The 26,804-nt window shown below is 39.3% G+C and overlaps 1 protein-coding gene across 1 annotated transcript in view; it reads right to left on the reverse strand.

Moving 5' to 3' along the window:
• Positions 1 to 26,804, reverse strand: part of CSMD1 (CUB and Sushi multiple domains 1) — a 1,867,828-nt gene that overhangs the window by 1,592,126 nt on the left and 248,898 nt on the right. The gene's annotated exons all lie outside the window — the stretch shown is intronic.

The following is a 26,804-nucleotide window of genomic DNA, read 5'->3' on the forward strand; positions in this document are numbered from 1 at the left end:
TCCTGTGTAATATTAAACAAACACCCCATAACTCACTGTTTCTACAGTGATATGATTATACTTTTATCATTTTGTGTAATATCAAACACAGTTTTAGTAATAATTTTCTTCTCTCCAGTCTCTGCTAAAATTGCACAATGTAGCCTTATATGGAATGCATCTTAAAGGCTAACAAGTGCTACCCTGGCATTTCTAAAAACTTTCATATATTCATATTATTCTATGAACAAGGACACAATTAAATAATTAAATTGTGCCCCTGTTCATTAATTAATTAATTAACTAATATAGTGTATGCAGAGGTGCAGTAGTTGTTATGTTCTAACTGTTATATGCACACAAGCCAGAAGCAATACAAATATAGTAAAACATCTCTAACTTTAACTTTGCTTCATCAGAGTAGCTGTTCTCAAACAGCAAAACTTTAAACAGATTTGAACATGAAATCATGGAACAAGAAATCATCAACAACCTGAATTGTGTTAAGTATGGTCTATAGAGGGACCATGGATACTTATTCCATTACCTAGATTAGCATTTATAACCCCTATATCCTTATGGGCTTATTGCTTTGTTTTTTTCTTCAACTCCTCCATTTCTCTCAGCTCTACCCTCACTCCTTCCTTCCACTCTTTTCTCTTTTGTATCATTCTTTCTCCTTGATAGCCTGCTCTTGGCATGTCCTTTCATAGATAGCATTTGATGAGGGAAGCTATTGCTCATGAATGCTTATGCATCTCTGCTGCAGTTAGTCTAGAATGTTCAACTCTACTCTGTCTTCTGCCTGCTTCATTCAGGGTTAGAATTGAAGCAATTTTGCTACATTTGAAGTACTCCAAGCTTGTGCACATACAACTACAGAACACAACAGCTACAGTGCACTCCAGTGCAGCATATTCCCCTCCCTTTCGGAAATTAAGAGCATGTTTCTCCATGTTCTTGTTTATGTAGCTAGCTCCATGGAGTCAATAGGTCACTTACACGGGTCCAGGGTGCTGGACCAAGACCCCTATTAGCAACTTAGCCAAACTACAAATCCTAATGGACTGCATCCAACAGAAAAAGTTTGCAGTACGCCTACTTAACAACAACCACAATGCCATCACCCCTTTTCATGACCTGTCACCTTTGCACATTATAACACTATCTAATTAACTTTCATTATCTAGTCCTGTTAATTTGTGATTCTTAATACCACCTCCCACCCATTTTTTTTTTTTAATATGGTGATGTGAACTTTGCTGATTATAGCCTGGAGGCACAACTCACCCCTGTATTATTCCAGTTTTATGGCTGTGTGGCTCACTGATTTCAGTGGAATTATAATACATAAAAATGGAGTACTGCAACAGTAAACTAGGCCTTAGGGCTAAGCACACGTTACGCTTAATGCACTTTAAGTGTGCAGAAAGTGCTTTACATCTGTAACAAAACAGATGTTCATGGCATGTGAAGCATTTTAAAAATGGCGGATCCTGCTCTAAGTTAACCCTGGATGGATGTTTACTAACCTAAGGTGCTGTTACAGTGTTTTATCAAACATTTATGCTAGATCCCATTGCGGGTTGACCTAGAGCACAATCACACTTAGATCCCAGGTGGTGTTGCACAGGGTTTTTGCTCTGTTCAAGCACTGGCCCAGTCTCTGCCCCAGCTGTCATGGATATGCATCAGTGACAGCCTATGTGCCCAGCCCCATGTACAGTGTGGCAAGGGAGGTGGGGGAAGGGTTCCCACAGCCACTCTAGCCCCATGGTGCACCACAGGCTGTTGGGGAAGGGTAGGGGGGAATGGATGCAGATGAGCCTCCAGTGGTCAGATTGCCACCCCACCCACACCCACTGAACAATGAACTTCTGTTCAGTCAGCTCCCTCTCTATTTTATCATGCTGTCAGTAAAGCAGTTGGAGATTTTTGAGTATCTGTACTTTACCTAAGGGCATTTTACATGTGATCTGAAGTGGAGGTGGGTGTGTGCTTTAATAAGAGTGGGTCTGAGAGCCGCTGTAATTAAAGCACCTGCAGCCTCACATGTATTCAGCATCCCACATTTCAAAATGGTGGTGGGCTCACTTTAACTAAAGCTTGTTCAATAAGCTTTAGTTAAAGTGTCCCTGCCACCATATTGAAACATGAAGACACTGAATACATGTGATGTGGAAGCTGCTGGATTAATTAGCATGCTCCAGCAATCTCAAAGCTGACTCGATGAATCAAGTCTGCTCCAACGCTTGTTAATTAATATGCATTACAGTAGATGTCTATCACATGTATAGGTGCCCTAAGATTAGTTATAGGTCCCTAAGCTTCTGGGACCAACAGTACTGTGCATATGTAAATAGAGAACTTTTGATCTTATTATTTTTAATATTTCATTAAACAATTTTAGAGTTAGCTTCCTTTAGAGTACACATACGTACCTTCTCACATATTCGATTAATGTAATAAACTAAGATGAATTCAAACAGTTAACATAAAAAGTATTCATAAATATGATTATTTATTTTCTGTATATTATTGTAGGTTAACCCTTGCTCTGGATGACCTACTTATTGAAAACATAACTGAAGTTAGTTTCTATGTATTTTTATTTAAATATAAGCAATTAAAGTGGCATATGCATTGAAATAGCATCTTTAATTTATCAACTTTGATCCAAACAATATATAGTCTAAAGCAATAACTTCACCCAGGGTTGAACAACATGATTTCTAAGGTGCCATATAGCTTATATATAAAAGCACAAGAGAAAACACTACCCAATACTCAGGGAGGAGAAAAGGCTGGGTCTGATTCTCCTGCGTTTAGCAGAGCTTTTCTTTTTTTGTATTTTTGTTTTGCTGTTTTTTTTACCAGAGTCATTCCATTGTCCATTATTATTATCTATTTATATCAGGTTACCAACAAAAATGTCCAAAGGGAGTTTAAATAGACATACTGAGCCCAAACAGTATAACCAACCCATGGCTTTATAACTGTTAGCAGTATAATTCTAATGACGACACTGCTGCTTGGGAGTGTCAAAGGGCAACAGAACAGGTATAAAGGCACAGAATTTCCAGAATGGAAGGTTCTACCTTCTTACAGAACCCAGAATACTTATTATATTAATTATTATATCAATGTTGAATGCAAGCGTTCAAATGAGCCAGTGGAAGTTAAGCAGTTAATTGAAAACTCTACTAATTGTACTGTGTACAAGTGTTCATCTTGCCAGCTGTTTGCTCTGCAGATACACCATACAGCCAATAGTACCCGGACAGGGGGTTCCAGAGTATACATCCCAGCGTGCTTTGCAGATTTTGAAGTCTATCTGGGGACAGGTGACAGCAGACCAGGGCACAATCTGGGCTGATTACCTGGTTGCCCCAAAGGACATCACCTCCTCTCTCTCAGCTCTCATGGTGTCAGGCCACAGACCTGGACTGGGTCTTCTATCTTGTCAAGCCTGTCAAGAAGCCCAATGGATCCCTACACCTCTGGAGAAACCCAGTTCCAGCACAGCTCAGGTGCTTCTGCTTACAGTCAGGTGCTGGCAGAGTGGAGTCAGATGCTGGACAGATGGGTGCTGGTGAGGTGCAGGTTGGGTGCTGCTGTGGGGCAATTTGGGGGGCTCCATTCCCAGTGGGGGCCTATTAATTTGAGGGGAATTGTAACAGTGGGGTGTTGCCTGCAATAATGCTAAAGCTGCCCTGGCTCTCAGAGAGAAGTGGACTACCATTATAGGAAGCCAGAACTGTTAGGCCTGTGCAAAGCAGCTACTATTCACTTTGGATTCAGCCTATTCAGGTGACAGCGATTCATAGATTCATACATTCATACATTCATAGAAGTAGGGTCAGAAGGGGCCTTGTAGATCATCAGGTTCAACCCCCTGCCCTGGGCAGGAGAGAAAACCAGGCTTAAATGACTCCAGCCATCAAGCCTCCTCTTAAAGACCACCAGGGTAGGAGCCATCACCACTTCCCTTGGAAGCTGGTTCCAGATCCTAGCCGCCTTGACTGTGAAGTAGTGCCTTCGGATGCCTACTCTAAACCTACTCTCTAACAACTTGTGGCCATTATTCCTTGTTATCCTGGGGCGCACTAGGGGGAACAAGGTGTCTCCCAAACCCTGCTGTTGCCCTCTAGTGAGTTTATAGATGGCCACCAGGTCCCCCCTCAGCCTTCTCTTGCGAAGGCTGAACAGATTAAGGTAAAGATAGCCTCTGTTTGTAGGGTCTGTCCTGCTGTCCTCAGGGTCTGCCCTGCTGTCCCCAGATTCAATTTGGTGATTCGAATCACTGGCCCAAACTGATTTGGCCAAATCTGATCCAGAGATTTGGCTGCCACCATATCAGCCATATCTCTGAATGAAACAGGGCTTATCCCCCACTTGCTTTCCCAGCCCCATAAATGGCTGCCCTGCCCAGCCTGAGCCTCCAAGGTCTTTAAAAAAAAAGCCCAGCACTCACTGGCTGCTACCAGATTGGAGAGAAATCCCCACTGCACCCTGCTTCCCCATGTTGTGTGGGGGGCTCAGCCATGAGCCCCCATCCCCTGCCCACTCTCCCAGCCCCCACCCTGATGGCTCCACTGCCCCACCTCTTAAGAAGAAAAAAAAAGCCCCACATTCACTGGTTGCTGCCAGGTTGGGGAGTAATCCCTGCTGGATCCCACTGCCCCATGCTGCATGGGGAGCTCTGCCATGAGCCCCCAGAACCCCCAATGGCTGCTGCAGCAGCCGGTAAGTATGGGGATTTTTTTTTTCCAAAGGGCAGTCATGGAGGGACACTGGGAGAGTGGGTGGGGGGTGGGGGCTTGTGGACCTTTTTACTGGACTCCTGATTCAATTTGAATTCGGAGATTCAGCTGCTGAATTGGGCTAAGTCTCCTCCAAATCAAATTAGCACCTGAAGCTTTGCACATCCCTAGCAACTTTGGCCACAGCCCCACCAGTGGTCTCAGTGGTGGAGTTCCTGAAGTGCTGCTGGGGCTCTGGCGGTGGGAAGTCCCACTGCCATCAGCAGAACTCAAGGCTCTGAAGCCTTGCATGGGGGATCTTATCAAAGCAAGCATCCACAGCCCCACTCATAGGAACTCTGAAGTGCAATGGGGGTGGGGGAGGAGGGATGGTTTTCTCCTACATGGCATTTGAGAGTCACATGCCTGGAAGTGCAAGCATAGTGATGTCAAGTGCCATGCAGGGTGCCTCCCTACACAGCTCTTCTAGCCTGTACCTTAAAGCCCATGAATGGGGAAACAGTTGCAGGGTTCTCAAGTGGCAGGCAAGGGAAAAGGCCCTTCCCCCACCCACACACACACTCATACACATTTCTGGCTGCAACTCACAGCTTCACCCATGGGCCTGCAGGCATAGAGCTCTGAAGAGCCACAGAGGACGGAGAATCTATTCCCCTACACCCTTCTAGCTAGCTCCCATACCCCTACCAGTGACTGACAGGTGACTGACAGTGGGCCAGTGGAACTACTGCTCTGGAGGGTTTGATGTCTGAGTATACCATATCTCTAGAGTTGCTTCAAGTAAGATTCCCTCTTCACAGCACTTCAGAGCCCTGTGCCTTTCAGTGTCCCACCATGCTGGTAAGTCCAAAGGGTGCTGGCCAGTGGCTTTCCTTCTATCTGCTTCAAGTCGGGGGGGGGATAGCTATTCTACTGTACAGCTATTCTGCACAGCCCTAGAGCTGTGGAAAGAAGCTGGGTTTTCCCAGCCTCAGGGAAGACAGGGGGGACGGTTTCATCTGTGACTCAGCCATAGTGGAGTCCAGCCAAATTACAGACTGTTTATGGAGATGGGGAGCAGTAGGGAAAGTAATGTACAATGGTATGAGGGTGAGTGTCCAGTACTTGGGTAAATATTTAATAAACATTAGTTAAATCCAAATAACGCCTATGGCATTAGAGTTAACCCTTGTAGCATAAGGTTTAATTTCCTACCAATTGTGCCATTTTTAGACTAAGCAGAGTTGTGAACACTTGCACACCAAGTGTTTCTACCAGAATAAAAATAATTCTACCAATAGAAATATAATGCTTTTATGCACCCTGCAGCATTTAACTTTTTCCTATCCTGCTGCATTTCAAAAGAGCATCCCCAGTAAAACTTGACAAAAGGGAACTCAAAGTCATGTTCCTCTTGCAGAATCCTCTGCAAGGTGTCTCTCTGAGAAGGGGTTATTGGACTGACAATTCCACTCTCACTAAAGTGTCACTGGATTACTTAATTACAACTAGTTGTCAGGACCTCAGTTTCTTATATCACATTAAAGACAGCAACAATAATCATCAACACAGGCCTACCAAAACCATGGTAGGGCATTGTTTGATTTTTGAATGTTATCTAAAGAATTACTGACATGTCCTGCAGATCTCTGCTCTTCAAGTAACGAGCAAACATGATCTTGCAACATTTAATGAAGGATAGACCAAAGTGATATGTTTGCAGGCATACCAGCATGCTATCTATAAATAAAGAATGAGACAAATTTTATTCACCTAATATTAACAGGGAAGTACTTATTTTTGTTCAGTGTAACTGACTGATGTTTTTGGATAACTCTGCCTTCTCCAATTTATGCAGTTATTTGTGATGGTACAAAATAGTTTTTAGTTCATCTCTGTGTCACAATTAAAGGAGTGTTGCTGTTGACCAAGAGCTTGCAAATGATGTAGCTCCCCAAAATTTTAGCTTATTTTGAATCAATTCCAGAGGTACGATATACCCAGACATCAGACCTTCCAGAGCAGTAGCTCCACTGGTCCACTTTGATGCCACTGTCAGTGACCTTATCATGATGCCTTAAGCAGTTAGTTTATTCAAAGGCATCTATACCACTCTGATGTCAACCAAGAGATCCAAACTTGATAAGTCAAGAAGGATATGGGATTTTTAAAAAAAATTTGTTGGTATTAAAATCATCAGTAACCTTAAGTATTAGAAAATAATAATAAAAACAATGCTTTCCTTACCAAGCCCTGGTTGTTTCTCACATCTTGGAGTTGAAGTAGTCACTGACATAGGGCAAAGGCCTTGTGAAGCTGAGATCTGTTCCTGATCTGCACTTTATTCAGTCAACTTAAAGTAATGCCAACACCCAAGGATTTGACTTTTAGAGGTTCTAAATATCCAGTTACTAAATGAAAGTAGCAGTATCCCTGCAATCTCACACTGTACGATGGAGGTCTCCGGTTTATCATTGGTAAGGCTAAAAATTTCTAATTTGTCTGTTGCCAATATGAGTGAAAAGAGAACAGAGACAGGGCACTAGGGTTAATTAATTGCAGAAGCTAGGCTCTTACAGATAAAATACATTCCATTCCAAGTGAACCCCTTATACACATATGCATGCATGCCTTATAGTGCATGGATTATAAAATGAAAATCAAATTCCAGGTAAAACTTGAAACCTTCTCCTAAACTATAATCTAAACTTTTAAAGACAAAAGCCTAAAAATTAAAAATCAGTTAAAATGACAAGATAATTTTAAAATACTACAGTATGATCAAAGTGCTGTATAAAACATTGCTTCTGTATCCTTTGAAAAGCTGGTTATGACATTTAATTTTACAGCACATACAGCACAATACATTATAGTTCAGAAATATATTGCAACTTCTAACACATTTTTCACTTTATTGTGACAGACATGCATCAAGCACACAAAAAAAACCTGCTACAAATTCAAAATTTGACAATCATATAACAAACTGGGCTAATTTAAAAGAGATTTATTTTCTATTAGTATAGAACTCAGGCATAGGGTCTTACAAATAATGTTGTCTGAGCCATGATAGATTTGAGTTCTCACATACAATTTTTTTTCCTTAAAAGTCTCATTTCAATAAATAAGCCATTTTTCAAGCAGTTTTTGTTGCATGCGTCAGCTGGGATAGGATGTGGGTAGGATTTGGTCAAATTTGAAAGTTCTGAAGACTGAAAAATAAAATATGATAATACTTGGAAGACTTCCTCTTTGCTAAAGTGAGGCCTAAACACATGTCCAAAGCTGAAATTTGCTCAGTATTGTTTTATCAAATTAATTCTGCCATTTGCAGTACTCCTACAACAGAGCTGAAATGACAGCACTGAAGAGAATTTCAACATCCTACACATAGCAGCTGTCCATTCACCCACCACCTTTTTCTTTCCAAATGGAGCTCTTCAATACTTTATTGCAACTTAAACACATTTTAAAGGAAAAAATAGTACATAAAAAACAAACTGTTAAAAAACAAATGAAACAAGTGAAATTAGTACAGTAAAAATATCTTTTTTTCTTTAAACCAAATTATGTCACAAGTGAGCAGGGTTTGGGGCAATAAATTAAAAAAAAAATAAAAGAACACTCCTTAGTCTATTTAAAATCACTGATCTTTCACTAAAAGTACAGGGTTTGCTTCTTTCTCCCTCCCCATGCACCAACATAAGAAGGGCATGGAATACATTTGGACAAAGCCCAATCCACCCCCTCTGCATCTGCCCAATGCACAGGAAGGGTTTAGCAAGAGAAGCTGTCTTCTCACAATTTAGAGAATGACAGTTTTATACAGTCCTCCGATGTTTACTTAATGGTGCAGCTCTACAAGGTCTCCAAGATGCAGCTGTGTGCAAATGGGATAGTAAAGCCCTTAATTTCCAGTTCAGTAGTCCATAGTACATTTTACTTCTCCTTTTTAAACATATGGAATCATCAAGTGTTATATTATAACAGCCTATAGTGAAAATAATCCAAGTTTAATTAACACCACAGAAACGCAATACATTACCTATATCTGTATATGACCATTTCTGGGGGCAAATTCACTGAACTTCCATGATGCACAAAGTGATTTTTTCATGTTTTTAAGCTACTTTACTATGTCACCTACTGTGCCATCCCTTAATATCTAAATATTTTGAATATTTCACTGTATATGGCACATTCCCAAATAAGGTAACTGTCTCAACAAGGATAAAAGATATAGGATTTTTTTTTAAGCAAGCTAGATTTACTTTTGAGAGTCCTTTATTACAATCCCCCAGAGCTTTGGTACGCAAAACGGACTTAAGTTTTAGACTTCCGTTTCCAGAGGAAAAAAAATGTGTTTTTTGCACAAGAATGTATGGTACATTACTTTGTATTATACTTCCATGCATATAATTGGCTTCACACATTTTCTGCTCCTCATATCTATGTCCAGTAGGTGATGTTGTAGTGTAGTTTTAATAAAATTGCAAAATACACTGTGTGGACCACAAAAATTCAGTGGAATTAAGGAATTTGCCCCAACTCGTGATTATATATCAACATAGGTTATCATGATGTAATGGGGTGGCTAGGAATCCTTTATGTAACATGTAACAAATAATGGAGAAGATGGGCACCCTAGTTATGGATACAGCAGGAAGCAGAAGGCAAAGCAGGAGATCAGGCAGGGACACGGGACAGGAAGCAAAAACAAAGCAGGAGGTTGGGCAGGGAAACAGACTATGGCACAGAAAGCAGAGCACAGATCTGGCAAAGGAAGGGGATTTAGAGTGGCACTTGGGAAAGGTGCAGCACTAATTTGTCTCATAATGACAAATGAAGTTTGGCCCCACTGATATAATGTGGGATGGTAAAGTGATTTTGTAAGTGCTAAACGTGTTTTCATAGGATCATAGGTTGGAAACTACACAAACTATGAAAGCTCACTTCTGTATAATGTTTTTTAATGAAAGAACATATATAGGTAAAAGTTCTAGGACTACAATTAGTCATACTGGAGCTAGATTTCTTTCATATTCATTTATCACAGCAATGCAGATCTTATACACAACTGCAGTCAGGCAGAGGGCAAAACCAGAGATAACTTTTAATTCCTAAGAAGGAAGTGTTTTGCATTCTACTTTGCAAGAACCATGACTCATTTCCATCATTCGTTATGAAAAATATTATGGAAATTTAATTTAAAATAGACAAAAATATCCCTTTGGTAGGATGTTTTAAAATCTTATGCAAAGGATATCAAACTTATATACATGCATGGAATATCTTCTACAGAAATCTAACGTGGCACTCCTATTAATGCTTTATTAACATTCCCTGGAAATTCTTTTTTTTTCCTTTTATAACATAAGGATGCCTGCACACCTCTGAATTCAGTTGAACTGGTGAAGAATGCCACAAATTCCATGTAGAAGCATACACAATCTAGGCCAGTGGAGGTGGCCAGGATAATGGCAGCAGCAGTGGCTGGGGTGGTGGTAGCCACTGCCACTACCATTTTCATGAGCTCCTCAAAATTGGTGTGCTGGGGCTGATGCCACAGTTGCCCACCCCAGTTAAGTTGCTGGTTCTATGTGCCCAGTAAAATACCATATTTACAATGGGATGCCAAAGTCTGCTTTAATATCTATAATTAAAAGCTGCATCTGGTTTTGCTCTTCACTTCCATCCAGTTGTGCAGAGCCCAGAGATCTGCTTTGTTATGAATATGGAAACTTTGGAAACTTATGTGTACCAATGTTTTTTCTAACTTCAAAGAACGTCAAGGAAGGGTACTTTGAGAGCACAACACCTTTGGCCAGAGAAAGAGGTCTGCTAGTAGATCTTTCTATAATACAATCCAGGAGCAAAGATTTCTAAGTTTTATAAAGTACTACCATAATAACAGGAGTTAAAGAAAATGGAAGCCAATGCAGAGTAGACTTCGTTCTGTGCCTTTAAAATGGTTTTGCCAGCAGGGAAGGGACAAGTATCTTAAAATTCATGGGTTTAGTAGAAGGTAATTGTATGAGACTAGAAGTTGTCTTCTAGCATCCAAAACGTGTTCCACATGTCACCAATTTAAAAGCTAACTGAACCAAGTAGGAGGATCATTAGAGAATATAAGCAACAAACAAAGCAAACTAACAAACAATTTATCTTGTTATATTAACTGTTGTTTACCCTTAAGTAACTCTCTACAAAAAGTACCCATCCACTTAGATGAATCTTTCCCTGGTTTAGCTCAATTGTCAGCTGAATAATGAAGCTGGGAGAAGAGCCAAGGACTCCAACCTTTTATTGCATCTCAGGTACAGTACATAGCAAAACTTCTGCACAGTAGCCCAGCATCAACAATCATTCCCACATAAATTAATATCTACATGACAAGTGACATTAAGTTGACTTGGCAGAGTCAAAGGTCCAACCAAGGCTAGTAATCCATGGGATTAGCATGGTTGAAACACTCCAGTATCTACATCCAATGTCACACAAGTGAGTAACAATGTCTTAGTCCAACTCACTAGGCATCCAGTACCATCTGAGTCAATTTGGGGCTGCCTCTGGTGTAAGTTAGAAGTGGAGCTTAAATTCACACTTACAGACCTGTAGCAAGTTGCCTTAACTGCTTTGCCATCACACCCCTGAAACAGGATGTTAGGAGTGTTTATACACATGCTCCAGAAGTCAGGGCGTGGGGTACTTTAGAGTGGCTCTGATAGCTGCTGTAATTAAAGCACCTGGAGTGTCTCATGTGTCGGCATCCCCATGCTAAAAAATGGAAGTGGGGGCATTTTAACTAAAGCTAAAAAGAGCTTTAGTTTAGTTAAAGCACCCGCCACCATCTTTCAGCACAGGGACACAGATACATGACATGCTGGTGTTCGCTGGAGCACAGTAATTGCCACAATTAACCGTGTCTGTTCCTACATGCTGTAAACTGCAGCAAGTTGGAGCAGCTTCACTACTTGTGTATAGACACCTTGTCCTGACATTTTCTTAAAATTTCACTTAGATGGTAAAACAAGCATTTGAAAACAAATCTCAAAACCCTGACCTTAATTTTTAAAAATGTGTTTGTTTATGAATGGATAGGTTTAAAAGGGATTTCGAAGTCATCTACCCCAACCCCTTTGCAGATGTAGGATTCATTCTTCCCAGACCATGCCAAATAAGTGTTCTCATATACCTTCTCCTTAAAAATCTCTAATCAAAGACATTCTACAACATCCCTAAGCACCTTTTGCAACGTACTACCATTCTTACAGTTAGAAAACAGTTAGGACTTGTTTTTTTGTATTTAATCTATTTCTGCTCTGCTGTAGTTTAAACCCAGTGACTCATAGCCTACTCCCTGTGGTAAAGGAAAACAATTTTTCTATACCTTCTTCACAGCAGCCTTTCAGATAATTAAAGACATTCTAAAATGTCTGCTGGTTTTAACTTATGGCTAGAATTTTCAAATCGGCATCTTAAGAATTTTTTTCTGTAAACTACCCTGAAGGCTCTCAATTACCTGTTACATATGTAACAGAAAGATTTACATGGAGCTCTACAGAATAGCTAAAGGAGGAGGAGCCCCTAACATCACAACTGCATTTATCACAATTGTATATAGGAACTAATCCAAAGCTTGGTAAAACCAACCATTCCTTTGGAGCTAGGACTTTGGCCTTTAATATAATAGCTATTCATTATGTCCAATATTGGCCTTCAATTAGAATAAAAATTACAGGGATAGGAAAATTGACTATATCACAGGGAAAGTGGAGAAGGTTGAGAACCAGACTGCGATGAGATACACTTACTAGTGAAGAGGTTCTTGCATATGTAGTTCCAGTAAATATAGAAGGACTATGCAGGTGAGTAACTGCTCAATCATGTAAATAGGGTGTTCAATTATGCATTATTTGAACACCTGCATGTTCAAATATGCATTATATGGTCACTTAAAAGTCACACAGCTCGAAAACTACAAGAATTAAAAGCAAAGCACGAAAGTGTTTGCTGTTAAGTTATACTTTCTTCACTTCATGCACCAAATTAATATAAAAGGTTGCTGGTGGCAAATCATGGGTAAAGTAACTAGATTTTAAAAACATATTTTTATAGGACATGCATAGTAAAAAAAATCTTACACTTGTGATTTCAGGATTCTTAAGCAGATAAAACCAAAATAGCTTAATCCCTCAATCAAAGTTATACCTAATAGTTTTGATGCATATTGTTACTGCAACATTTCAGATGTATAGTTTATTATTAGGCTTATTAATCAAGAAAAACATAAAAGGTTATGTAAATGTAAGGCACCTTAATTTAAGGAAAATATGAATAACTGAAAGCAATGCTAAGAAATTTAAGACCTATTAAAGACTAGAATGAGACAAGGAAAGATAAGATGAAAAGCACTATGTGTATAATTTAATATATTACTACATAGAAAAGATAGTTATATTTTCCTTAATCAGCCAGAATATCTATAGCTAGCTATCTAAAAGTAATACTTATTTACAGGCAAGCAAAATTGATAGAGCTCTAATTATGGATGTAGTCTCCACTCAACAGCTACATTATTATCCTAAAATAGTAAGAATTCCATAAATGGTGGTTCAGTGTATGAGATTACCTGGGAGTTTCTTAATAAAAGAAAATATATTCTTGGTAAATTAATTTATTTCAAATATTTTTAAGCAAAATGCAATGATCAATAACAGCAACTCTAAATGGGTTCCTAACATGTTGTTGAAAAAGTGATTCAAAAATATAGCAGAAAACAATATTTTCAAAGTAATGCTGGGGAGAACTAAACAACCCAAACAGCTTCTACCCCAACTCATAGTGTTGCTGCAGGAATACATTTAGTCTTTCCATCCTTCTGCTTAAAAATTGGAACCAAAATTACTTTTCTTGGAGCCTTCCGGCCAACTACAGTAGTTAGAAAGGTGAAACAAGGTAAAACATACTAAATTTCAGACTTGTATACCAGACACTCAGTTCAACTTGGCCAACGGGCTCTCTGAAACATGCCCAAGTCAAATTTCATCTGCAAGCTTCCAATAAATGTGGTCTATTCCAGCATTGGGATATATATTCAGCTCACTTATCTAATGGCATTTGGGAATAGGAAACTGGGTTTAAAGTGCTAGTCAGCACACATGGAAGGTTGATGAGCAAGTCAGCCCTTTGCTTTTAAGGAGTATGAGAAAAGCCATCCATGTAAGATATTAGCAACAATCAATTTCTCCTGTCACTATACATACAAAAGAATATCTCTAGGCCTTGATGAACATCAGGGGTTTGGTGAGGAGTGGGGAGAAATGCAAGGTCAGCATTTTCTTTTCTAGTTTTTTTTTTCTTATAGATTGAAAAGCATATAAAGCTTGAAGTATTTTTGGCTGAATATATTTATTGAATATATAGATAATACCACACTGAAAGAGTTACAAACACTTTGATAGACTGGTAAAGAATTCAAAATTTCCTGGATCAGTTGAAGAAATGGTCTGAAGTAAACAGAACAACATTAAGAGCAAAGTAAAGGGTACATTATGTAAATGAAGATTAGAGAATGACCAGCTAGGCAACAATTCTGTAGAAAGATGTGGTCCACTACAGGCCCTACAAACTAAACTTTAGCCAGCCACACCATACTGTTGCAAAAAATAAACAACTATCATTATTAGATACAAAGTAGAACCCAGATTTTTCACAGGGTTAGTTCCTTAGTCCACTGCGAACATGAAGGTTTGTGAATTAGCCAGGGTTATATATACCAACAGCAAACAGCTGCAAGCGGTGGCATAACTAGGAGGTGATGATAGCAGACAACAACCCTGGGTATCAGCTATTGAGGGCCTGGGGTTGGGCTTGGGCTTGCGGAGGGCACATGTTCACAGTTGTGAACCCCAAGTCTCCACTTGCTTTTTCCCTGGGCACCCAGCCACAGCCCTATGCTGCAGGTTGTAAGGGGATATTGGATGTGATTCAGCTCCTTCACTGGGCTTTCCTTTCCAAAGACGTCAGTCTTCCAATTAACTTAGCAGGACCACTCATAAACCCAACAGACTGGAGAACATCCCCTACCACTCCCGCCAAAGTAAAAGCCACAGCAAACAGTTGAGTAGCTTGTTCTTAACTCAGCAACCCAATGCAAATTAAGTCAATTTTAAACCATTACAAAAAAATTAGGCTGTACTCTGTAAAGAAGTGCTCAGCATGTGAAACATCCTTCTAGTCTGATTATCGCTAGTAAAACCTTAGCTGGAGTATTGTGCCCCATTCTAGGCAATACAGTTCAAGAAACATATAGAATCCAGAGAAGAACTATGACAATGACTAAAAGTCATAAAAACATGAACTAGATACAGATAAAAGATTAAAAATATTGAATGGATTGGGTTCGTATACTCTAGAGGAGACAATGAAGGGAGACATGATAATAGCCTTCAAAAATGTATAGAAAGGTAGTACAAAGAGAAAAGTACAAACTACTTTCCATGACCAGCAGTAACAGGGAAGTAAGAATGGGCTTAAATTGCAACTAGCTCCTGCGGGGGGGAGGAGGGGGAAATGACACAGCTCTCACCCCCCAACCCCTCCCAACTAACTGAAAGGATAGATTAGCACTTGAACAAATTACATCAGGGAGGAAGGAGGGTTAACAACAGGTTTGAGACATTTCTGTCCGGACTAGCTTAGGTCAACTGAGGCTTGGGGTAGGATCCCCACAAGTCTTCTTCAAACCACCTTCTATTTTCTCTGAGTCTATGAGTTTACAAGTTACTTTGTTTAATTCAAATCTAACACTCACCGAAATTCCACAGGTACAAATTGATGTGAGATTAAGTTAAAAACACCCAATTACCTGTGCAAATCAAACCCATTCATTCACAGAAATTGCTGTGAGATTTCACTGTTTTGCACAGTACTTTGAAATCCCTAAATGTATTTGTGCATTTATGGCACACAGTATATTGGAGCACAGAGTCCTTTCAAAGTGTATGTTCCTAGAATGGACAAGTTAAAATAAACACATAAAATAAAATAAAAAATAAAACAAACCAAGTGTTTGTTTCTGAAAGTGCTGAAAGAAGGTAATACTTTTCAGGTTTGATGGAAGTGGGTAAAATACAAAGAAAAGGAAAGGAACTCTTAAGATAAAGGATGCAACCACTAAAAAGAGAAGACTGCTGAGACTGCTCTTGTTTCTTTATCCCACATCTATGCACGCATGTGACATGTTGCTGTCCCAGGAATGCCTGCTTCTGCTGCATGCCTTAATTTGGGTTCATATTAAGAAATTGCTGTGATAACTCACTTTGGACACTTTGAATAAGGACTGATTTTAAGGGTAACAAATTCTTCTAACCTATTTTTTAAATTGGAAATTCTTTCATCTTACTTAAATACATACTTACTAGAATGCATAATAGGAGATAAAAGAGAGGAAATTACATGAAACTGGACTAACTGGATTTTAATGGCAAGTTTCAAATGGAGAGCTATGCTTGTGATAACCACAACTGGAAACTAACGAGACTTAAAAATCTTTGCTTTATTTTGTCTGTGCTGCAAAAAAGAGAATCTAACTAGATTCTTGTCACCCTGATGATGTCCAAATAAAAAGGCAGGTAGTAAGAGAAGGTTCTTGCCCATGACAATCAGGCTGATAAATAAAGAGACGTAAGTTGAAATACAGGAAGAAAGCCTGAAATGAAAGGTTTAATTAAATATGTAAGTTTGGAGATTAGATTGCAGGTCTTTAACAGAGGAGTCAGGGACTGTAGCTGCAGCTGAGACTGCTTGCCTCATCTGTGCTGAAGGAACACAGAGTAGGCAGAAGCTGGATGATGACTCTGACTGGCACAGTTTGATAACTAACTGCAGGCCCTGGACAGCCTCCACATGAACGGGTCACGTTAGCTGAGTTTGGGAAAGGTCATGTTTCTGTCTCCCATGGATGAAAATCCACCATTTGGATCCTCCCAGTATAAAGGCCTGAGATCAGCACGGAATTCTCAGCACCACAAGGGCAAAACTAATTCCTAAAATTTGGCATCTTCTATGAGAATTGACAGTAAACTTTACCTGAGAGGTCTAGCCAGGGGGATATTTAACTAGCTAATGGCAGAACTGTCAGCCACCTAAGGAAAGAAAGAAATCTCCCACATTAAGCTCAAGTGGCACACCCAGCAAAGTCTGCAGGGAGATTTTGGTGGGATAGGAGCTGTCTCATCATATTGATTAGTTTGTGGGCTTTTTTTCATTATTGTGGTATTTCATTATTTCTGTCCTTGTCCTTCTTTTTATGTATGCCTTTCCATTTTGGAAATTAAGTACCATTTATGTTGGTCCTTGATTTTCTCTCTCTCTCTTGAGGTTGAAACATCCTTGAGGTCCCAGGAATTTTGATTGGTTTTTGCAGCCAGTCACTGGGAGGAGACACTGAGTACAAAGTAACCAAGGACCAAACATTCTTAGCACTACCAAGTCCTTCAGAGTCAGTGGGTGCATTTACATGAGATATTACATTGCCATAGTGACGAGCTGGGGTGATGTACTCTCAGCTGGCATGGACCATGATGCCAATGCTACTACACAGTAGCAATGAGCTCATTGCTACTGTGCAGTAGGGTCGGAAATGACTTGTGTGCCACTGGGTCTGCATAGTAATGCAGTTACTAAGCAATCATTTAGTAATGCCTGAAGAAGGGCATATGTGCCCCAAAGCTTGCAAAGAACATTTTTTCCAACTATTTAATTGTTCTAATAAAAGATATCACATCTACCCAAAGAACCTTACCCATCTCTGGGCCACTACATAATTCCTGACTAGGTTTGACAAGCTTCAGATTATGCTGCAAGGCATTTTTATTTAATTGCGTATTGAAGAGAACATAAGTTTATTTTTACTGGTGTTTTGGGGAAGGCAATTTTTTCATAGGTAATCTTTTACTGTATGCTTCTTACTTTCAAACACAATTATGTTCTGGTTTACAGAGTTGAAGTGAGTTTTCTTGGAGCCTAAATTATTGCTAGCTGGCAGATGTTGCTGTAGAACAAAGACATCATGACTACTGTTCACTTCTTCCCAGATGATCCCCTGCTTTTTGGCACCTAACATTGTACTTTGGCCACTGGAATAGTAGTTTGCTCTTAATTTCCTGTTAGCATATTATTGTGGACAGTAAATCATAATTAGGTCAGCAATACTTCATTCTGTTTTTCTTTACAAATAGATTTTACTTTCAAGAAAAAGGGGGACAACAAGAGTTCCATAAGGATTTTTTTAACTTTATGTATTAATAAGTTAACAAGAGAAAACAATATTCAAAATTACACCAAGAAATCAGTTACTTCTGTATCAAAAAGCAATATATCTCTAAAGTTCAGCCTAAAAGGATTTCATGCTTTACGTTCATTAAAAATAAGCTAAAAAAAATAGTCATGGTTTAAACCTTTAATGAAGAACCCGGTTTGAAAAGAACATTAAACAGACTATCAGAATAGTGTGAGACAAATATTTAATGAAACAGAGAAAAGCAACTGATCTGTTCCATTAACACTAGATGCTATTGTCAAATACATTAACAGTCTATGACAAAACTGCTAGCTAAGGTATGCAGCTGTAATACAAAATTTACAAACTATACTAAGTAAATTTTATTTTGACTTCATATCTACTTATCAATAACAAGGAAAAACTTGATAAAAATAGTTTCTGCTATGAATCTATAAATGGGAAGAAGGATAGAACCACATTGTTCTGTTCTCTAGAGACTCACTGTGATGGACATGGGAATTATATGTATTTGTATCCATTTTTATAAACATTATCTCTCTCTATCTCTGTGGATTTGGTACAGCTAAAGGTTAAATCTTTCAGGACTCCAGAAACAAAGGCTTTAGGCAGAATTCTATTGCCTGATGCTCAAAGGAACAATTTCAGGAATCCACTATGAGAAGAGTCTCTCCAACACCCTTTGGAGAAATACATAAACCAGTCTGGTCAGGTTCAGATGCCCTTCTGAAAATCCCTGGAGATCTCCAGGCATGACCTCTGAACAAAATGGCTTTGGAATGGATAAAAACAGTACATATTACTTAAGAGGAGAGAAATTCTGACTGGGGTGGGAGAGGTCTGACTGTCTGGACAACAACAGCAGTTGTCAAGGACACAGTGGGCTCTAGGCAATATTTTGGGGATGCCTAGGTTAAGTGAACCTACTTAAAATGGTAAGCCTAAGTTTAAATAAAACAGTAAAGGTTTTAAGCTTGTCCCATTAGCTTGCAACATTCCTATGCAAAAACAACCTCTGGTTTGAACAATGGGTAACCCTATTTACTAGCGTGTCCTAGTTCTAAAATAGTATTCCTTGTCAGAGGCCAAATTTAGTTAGAACCACTGAAGGTAATATCGTTGATTAACCTAGTGATGGCACTCATGTTTATGTGGTCACAACTGGTTCTTCATTCTCAGAAGACTGTTTCAGTAGGCATGGGTGACTGGTGCCTCCTGAGTCAAGGAGGCACTTGCCCCAATGGGCAGTCAGCAACTGGGGTGAAGGGGTCACCCTGCAGCCGATCATGCTGACCAGAAGGGGGGGGGCGTTCCCCCCGCTGGTCACACACACACGGAAGTGTCAGGGGTACACCCAGAAGTGCCACAGGCAATTCTCCTAGCATCCCCACTCACTGGCTGGTGCTCTCAGGGGGTGGGGGCACTGAGCTCCAACCTGTCCCTCTGCCCATCATCTAAGCAGGGAATGCTGCCCATCAGGGGGTGCACATGTACCCCCTACATGTTGCCACGGTTGGTAGGTCTTTCACTTGGAAAATATGCTTATAGAAGCAACTATGGTCAGTAAGGCTAACCGTACCTTGTCATGCATCCACAGATTCATCACAAGCAGGGCCAAAGAGGTGATCCTCCCCCTTTATGAGACACCGGTCAGGCTGCAGCTGGAGTACCTCATTCAGTTCTGGGCGCCACACTTCAGGAGGGATGTGGACAGTATTGAGAGGGTTCAGAGGAGGGCCACCCACATGATCCGGGGACAGCAGGGCAGACCCTACGAAGACAGGCTATGGGACCTGAACCTGTTCAGCCTTCACAAGAGAAGGCTGAAAGGGGACCTGGTGGCTGTCTATCAACTTACTAGGGGGGACCAGCAGGGATTGGAAGAGACCTTGTTCCCCTGAGCGCCTCCCAAATAACAAGGAATAACAGCCACAAGTTGTTAGAGAGTAGGTTTAGACTAGACATTAGAAGGCACTACTTCACAGTCAGGGCGGTTAGGATCTGGAACCAACTTCCAAGAGAAGTGCTGCTGGCTCTTACCCTGGGGTTCTTTAAGAGGAGGTTCAGTGTTTACCTGGCTGGGGTCATTTGAGCCCAGTTTTCTCTCCTGCCCAGGGCAGGGGGTTGGACTAGAAGATCCAGAAGGTCCCTTGTGACCCTACATCTATGAATCTATGAATCTATGAACTGAGAAAATGTACTTTTCCACATGCTCTGACATTCTGATTAGAACCTGCTCTAATCACAACACTCCAGTGTGCTGCAGAATCTCATGTATTCAGAATCGATTTTAAACTATGGGACACTGAATATACAAGATGCTGTGGGTGTTTCAATTAGAAACACCACCTTGGATCATGTGTATAGGTGCACAAAGGTATAGAGTGCACCCCAGAATTGAAACACTTGCTCTGTTGACCAAGCATCTCTAAAATGGTCTTAACTGAGAGTGAAGTTTATTATCTTCATGGAGCTCATGCCAGACCTTTTAAAATAGTTTAGTCTCTAAGAGATATTTATGTACAAAAACTTATAGTGGGCTGAGGAAACAAATTGAAACTAAAACTTTTTATGGATACTCTGATTCATCAAAGAAGCGGCAGTGTTATACCACAGGATAAAAGGGGGAAAAAACAAAAATATATCTGTTCAGGGGTGGAGGTAATACATGAAGAAATAAAATTTGTCAAAGACATTACACCATGCAAATGTACCATGCTACTTTCTGCTGTTGATGCTGAAAGGGATTTAAAAAATGAAGCAGCAGCAACAGCAGCAGCAGCTGCAGGGCAGGTACGTAAGACAGAATGAGGTGACTGCTTATATAAATGTTAATGCTGGGTATGAGCAGAAAGCTTTAAGAGCTCAAAGACCAAGATAAAAAAGAAGAAAAAGTGTTTGCCTTAAGGGAAGTAGGGGAAGGGATGATGCCAAAGAAAACTAATTACAGCAAAGTAGAGGTCAAAAGAAGCTACCAGTAAGTACCAAATGCAGTGCCCATGACTTTTTGTTGATTTAAAGTACTTTCCATCAACTTTCCATGGAAATATGCATCTGGAATCTAACTGAGGTGGTTTAACGATCCTCATTCTGATATCGACTGTTTAGTGGCAGAAGGAAGTGTAGCATAATGTAAACAGAACACACAGTGTTTTGTCTTACAGTGTTGAAAACTGTGTACTTTAAATTAAGAATTCCTTTTTCTCATTGATTCTCTGTAGTGAATGTAATTTGGATTATCTCAAGAAGTGGCAAGAACGGATTAGATTAGTATATAGAGATTGTGCTACTGGAAAACATTATGGTATTAAACATTCACTATTAAAAACATTCCATTTTTTTCCACCTTTCTATAGATGTACTAGGTATATGGCTCATTTTCCTTTCATTAATAGTTTTTAATGCTAAATAAATAATTATACCTATATTCTTTAATCATATCTAGAATTTTTACTTCCATCTCCACTCTTTATAGTACTTTCTAAATTGTGGACTATGTTGGGGAAGGAATTTGAGAGAGACATTGGTCAAGTTAAATGACTTATCTGAACTCATTTAGCCAAGTCACAAGTGAGCGAGGGGGTGGGGGAAGAATGGGGTTACTTGACTACCATTACACAAACCTGCTACCTCAAAATTGTTATGAAAACAATGGTCCACAAACACAAAGGTACTTCCTTATCAAAATATACTCGTCTAAATTTTAGTTAAGTCTTGGTGTAACCATGTTCAACTCTAAGGTTGTCTATCATGCCCCTAGGCCCTTCCTCAACCCTTGTCAGCTGGCTCTCTCTTTGGGCAATCTCCCCATCTCTACATTTGCCATGCCTTGATGTTATTATCTTTTAGTAAAATGGAGGCTGCCCCAGGGCTTACCAAACTTGATCTCGTGTTACTGAACTCAAGTGTCTCTGCTCTCTACCTTAGTGGCTAATTATATGGGCTCCATTCTCCTTAATACTCATGTCCATGTCTCACAGGTATTACTTATTCTGCACTCTCTCTCTCTGGTGTTCCTAACACCCCTCTCAAGACACAAGTCCACTGGCCCTGCTGACAAATGCCCCTCCTAGACTATAGGCTTCCAGCCCCAGAGCTCGCCTCTCCTGGGCTAAGGGCTCCCTGGCTCCCTCAGTCTCCAGCTGTGACCCCCAGGCTTTGGCCCTACTCTCTGGGCTAACTGAGACTCATGGCTCTACTAGTTTACAGCTGTGGTACTCTTTCACCTTTGACCCACCACCCTTCTGGTCTGGTGACTAACTGGCCCCTGCCACACCTGCAGGTTCCTTCTCATGCCACCTGCCTTCTCTTAAAATAGTAGGAGCACCGAGCCTCCTGATACACTTGGGTTCAATTTAGGGACATAAGGTGCAGTAGTTGCAAAATGTCAACAAACAAATATGCAAATAGGCTTTTTCACATTGGCTCAAGTAATTTACAATAAGTGTTTATCACTTTTGAATCTTTACATTTGCAGGGAGGCAGTTTTATTTAAGTACATACAGACTTCACTCAGTGCAACTGATTTATGAGAAACAGCATCTCATCTTCATGGTGGGGGGTCTAATGACTGCAGGTAAAGAAAATTACATAAATATGAATATGCAATCTTCATACTATGAATATTGGTATTTACTATCAATGGTATCACTGTTACTGTTTTTTCCATATTTTGAACCCAAACCTTTGATGGGAGGTCTACACATTCAGTGATAATTCTGGAAAAGAAGTACCAATTTAAAATTACTGTCCATACCAGAATATTGAAGTGTTCAAGTGTTGACTGTAAATGTTTTACTATCTTATTTATCTCTTTTATCATATTTACTATTATTTAAAAGATACTAAGAAGAAAGAAATCTCATACAGTAAGACATACTTTTGCAATCTTGTGTGATTTCATAGACATCAGGCTGGAAGGGACCTCGGGAGATCATCGAGTCCAGCCCCCTGCCCAGTCCAGTCCATGATAAACCATGTCTTAGCAGAAAACAACAAATGAATTGTAGCTGCCTGACCACTCAGATCTCTTGTTAGCAGTTTTAGATGCCTTTTGCCAGGGAAGTCAAATTTACTTAAGTAAAGATTTTATTCAGTGGGATTGACTCATGAGAAACAGTCTGAGATTCACAAGGGGTCTAGGTGATAGACAAAATCAGATAAATATGAATATGCAGTCTTCGTATCCTATGAACACTGGTGTTTAATATCAGTAGTGTCATTGTTAATACACTTAAGCCTTAACATACACTTATAAATGTACAGTTCTGTATTCAACATGCCCAGTTATGACCGCACATTATATACTCACTAGCATCAATTAGAAGTAAATATAATAAAATTGTACATACCCTATACTTTAAAGTAGCCTTCGTCAAAGGCTGTGTCCTTGGAGAACACTGTCACATGGTACAGGTTAGATTAGCACACAGTCAAAGAATGGAATAATTTCATGGAAACATCACCTCTATTTTCAAAAATGGAAACTGAGCACAGCAGATAATTTGATCTGATATAAACATTGATTATAATCCATGTTGTAACACCAAATTTTCTTCCTGATCATATTTAAAATAGTTCTGTTATTTATGTATTTATATTCAAATGATCCATTGTAAGTTTTTTTTCATTTCATGAGAATAAAATTTAGATCTTACATCAAATGACATATACTATTCAGAAGAAAGTTGCAAGGCAGGAAATACTGCTAGCTATGCAGTTGCACAATAAGAAGCCTCCAAGAACGTGGAACATTCATAGAAACAAAATCCTCTACCCTGTCACTTCACAACTGCTGATCTATGGATTCATCAGACCCTATCAATTCCATTGCGAAATTTCTTAGTTAAAACACCATAAAGCTGGAAGAACTATGCCTGTGAGTTCAGTAAGGCAAAACTGATTCTTTCTGCCTTCAAGACTGTTATTGAGACCTATTTGTTATCTTTGAAATCTCCAGGATAACTATTGCTGGATTTCTCCAAAAGGGATTTTCCCTCTAGTATCATTTAAAATAATGATCTTTTCTGGTATTTTTCTTGTCCAACCAACATTAGAAAGAGTTACTTCACATTTTATGATTTCTAAATATCATTTTTTTAACTCTCAGGGCCTGAAAATATGACAGTCAGCACTGTTTTAGCAGGAATTTAAACTACCCTAGAAAACCCAATGAAGCAACTCATTGTCAATATATAATTCCCCCAGCTACTGCTGTATGGTTCTTGCCACAGACATAGTTTGCAGCTTATTGTACTGGAAAGTAGCAGTCACTTTTTGTCTAAGATGATTCTTTCTCCCTAAATTTTGAGCTGAATTTAATACCCATGAACAATGCCAGATTTACAGCACTAAATCTGAAGAACTAAAATGTTGTTTTACCAGGGAGTGGCACCGTCTATGTCAAGGTTAATTACAGCCCTTCCTGCTGGGGTTTTACAAGAAAGTAGGCCACCAAGAAGTGTCATTATATTACAGCCTGTGGCTCTGTGCATGTGTTCCTAGCAGACAGTCAAGAGAAGTTCCTTTGAATTCTTGACTCTGAGTCTCAATAGAAAAAGCAGACAGCTCATTTAGCATAAAAGGATGAGATAGGCTGCTGTGTGCTGTTGCTGGAAAGGAAGGGAGGCACAGGGTATGAAAAGATCAGCTCCAAGCTGCAGCATCATAGTGCAGCTTCTGGCAGGTTTTGATGCTTCCATTTTATTCACCTAGAAATACAGCCAATGAAGACTGTACAGTGGTACTGATATCTTTTTTCTCTCTCTATCTCCAGAGTTTCTTACTATCAATTAACAGTGGCACCTCTTTACTGGAGACTGCTATGGAAGGAGTGCTACTGTAGATGACTGGACAACTCAGTAGGCTTGTCCAATCAAATTAGAAAAGGCTGATATAACATAGTTATTATAATACTGGTAACTGATGTTATCTCATCTATGCCAGTGCTCCTTAGCCTCTTGTCTTCATTCATGCTTATGCACTGAGTCTCAGCCTGAGTGAACACCAAAAATACCAATCTGATATGGAAAATCATTTATTATTAATGAAATAGTGCCAGTCAGTAATAAAGCCCATCAGGGACTAGGCAGAAATGCATAGGATAAATGTTCCAGGAGTAATTATACTTTCGAAATTGTTGAAATAATTTAGATACCCAATGGACGTAGGCACTTCAAAAATTTTTACCCACTGCTCTACCATATTTACTTCCATACTACATACACTTTCCCCCGGCCAAACCAGAACTTTATATAATTGTGGTGTGACTCTAAAGCAGGGAAGATTAATTCTGCACTAGACTTGAAGCACTGTGATGCTATAGTAAGTCTGCAATGAGATCCAGTTCTCTCCCAGCCCAGTGGAATGCACTCTTCAAGGTCACGGTTAATTTTAACCCGGTCCCCAAAAGCTGCTGTCAATTTGGCAATGGTTCTGACAGGGTTAGGGCTATGATTCTGAATTTATATCTACAAAGCAAGTAACTTTACCCTTCCTGTATCAGCCAGTATTCAACCACTTTAAACCACTTGCTGCAGCAACTTAAGATTCTGATAAAATAATTTCCTCTTTCTTCTGCCTTCCCCAAAGAAGCTGCATATCATATCTGGCAGCATATGTTATGCAAGAAAAAAAAGTGTTCCATAAAACTTTCCAGACTATAACAAATATGGAATTCCAAGGTCAAAAAAATTCTGAGATATAATTTTTTACATAGAGGAAAGATAAACACTACAAACTTCTCATACTAGATTTGCCCTCCGACTCACCTCACTTTCTTGCAATACAGCAGCAACTGCTTATCAACAATATTTCCCCTGGGAACATTTTTCCTAGCATGTCAATACTTTCAGATGATACGCCCAATAACAGCAACAGCTGTTTAGGAGCTACAAATCATCAAGACATGGACACATTGCTGTTAGTGGGCATCAAATGTAGTACAGCTGATAAATAATCCAACTGTCCCCAATTTTTCTGAAATAGACTCCTTTTTCTGATAACTAAACTGCTTGGTAAAGGCAGTTAAGTAAAAGGGGACCAAAGCTTGAGTTTCTTGTAACCTTAACTTTGTAGAGACTGACATTTCTCCAGTTTTTTTTTTTTAAAAAAGCCCCTGAAAGAATCATAGGCACTCAAAATCCACCTAAAAATTCAAGTCAGGATTTAAAGCAATTTACTTTGTACCTTTCATACCATACACAAATGGAAAATTCAGAGATACAAAGAGGGGAATTCTGTATAATTCAAAACAATTATGGAGAAAGTACTGCTCCCATTTTAAAATAATAATAATTAGAATAAAGTAAATAATAGAAGACCTAGAATCCTTGATCTTACGAGATTCTCAAATTTTGTTTACCATATTTCATACTGACTCATTATCTTACTTTTGTCATGTAGCCAAATCATCCTCATACAAATTTGCAAGACCAGTTAGTATGCAACTGATTTACCCTCTTCTCCCCACAAACCAGACAATGTTAAAATACATTTCCAAATATAACTTTTTCAAGAAATGCTAAAACTTGATGCAATTCAAAACCCACTTTTGGAAACTTATCTAAAACTAGTAACACATTCAAGAAAAAATCTTGAATTATTTATTATGAGCAAAATTTCAAAATAAAAAGATACTGAAAATACAAAGTACCTCAGTTACTCATAAATATAAGAGTATAAGAAAGAGAAAGACTATTTCATGCTTGCACTAAACACTAAACAGTGGAAATTGAGGTTCACTTGACAGTTCAAAACCTACATACAGAATCCAAGCA

This window comes from Crocodylus porosus, unplaced genomic scaffold, assembly GCF_001723895.1.
Source record: "Crocodylus porosus isolate Cpor-Errol unplaced genomic scaffold, CroPor_comp1, whole genome shotgun sequence".
Taxonomy (NCBI): domain Eukaryota; kingdom Metazoa; phylum Chordata; order Crocodylia; family Crocodylidae; genus Crocodylus; species Crocodylus porosus.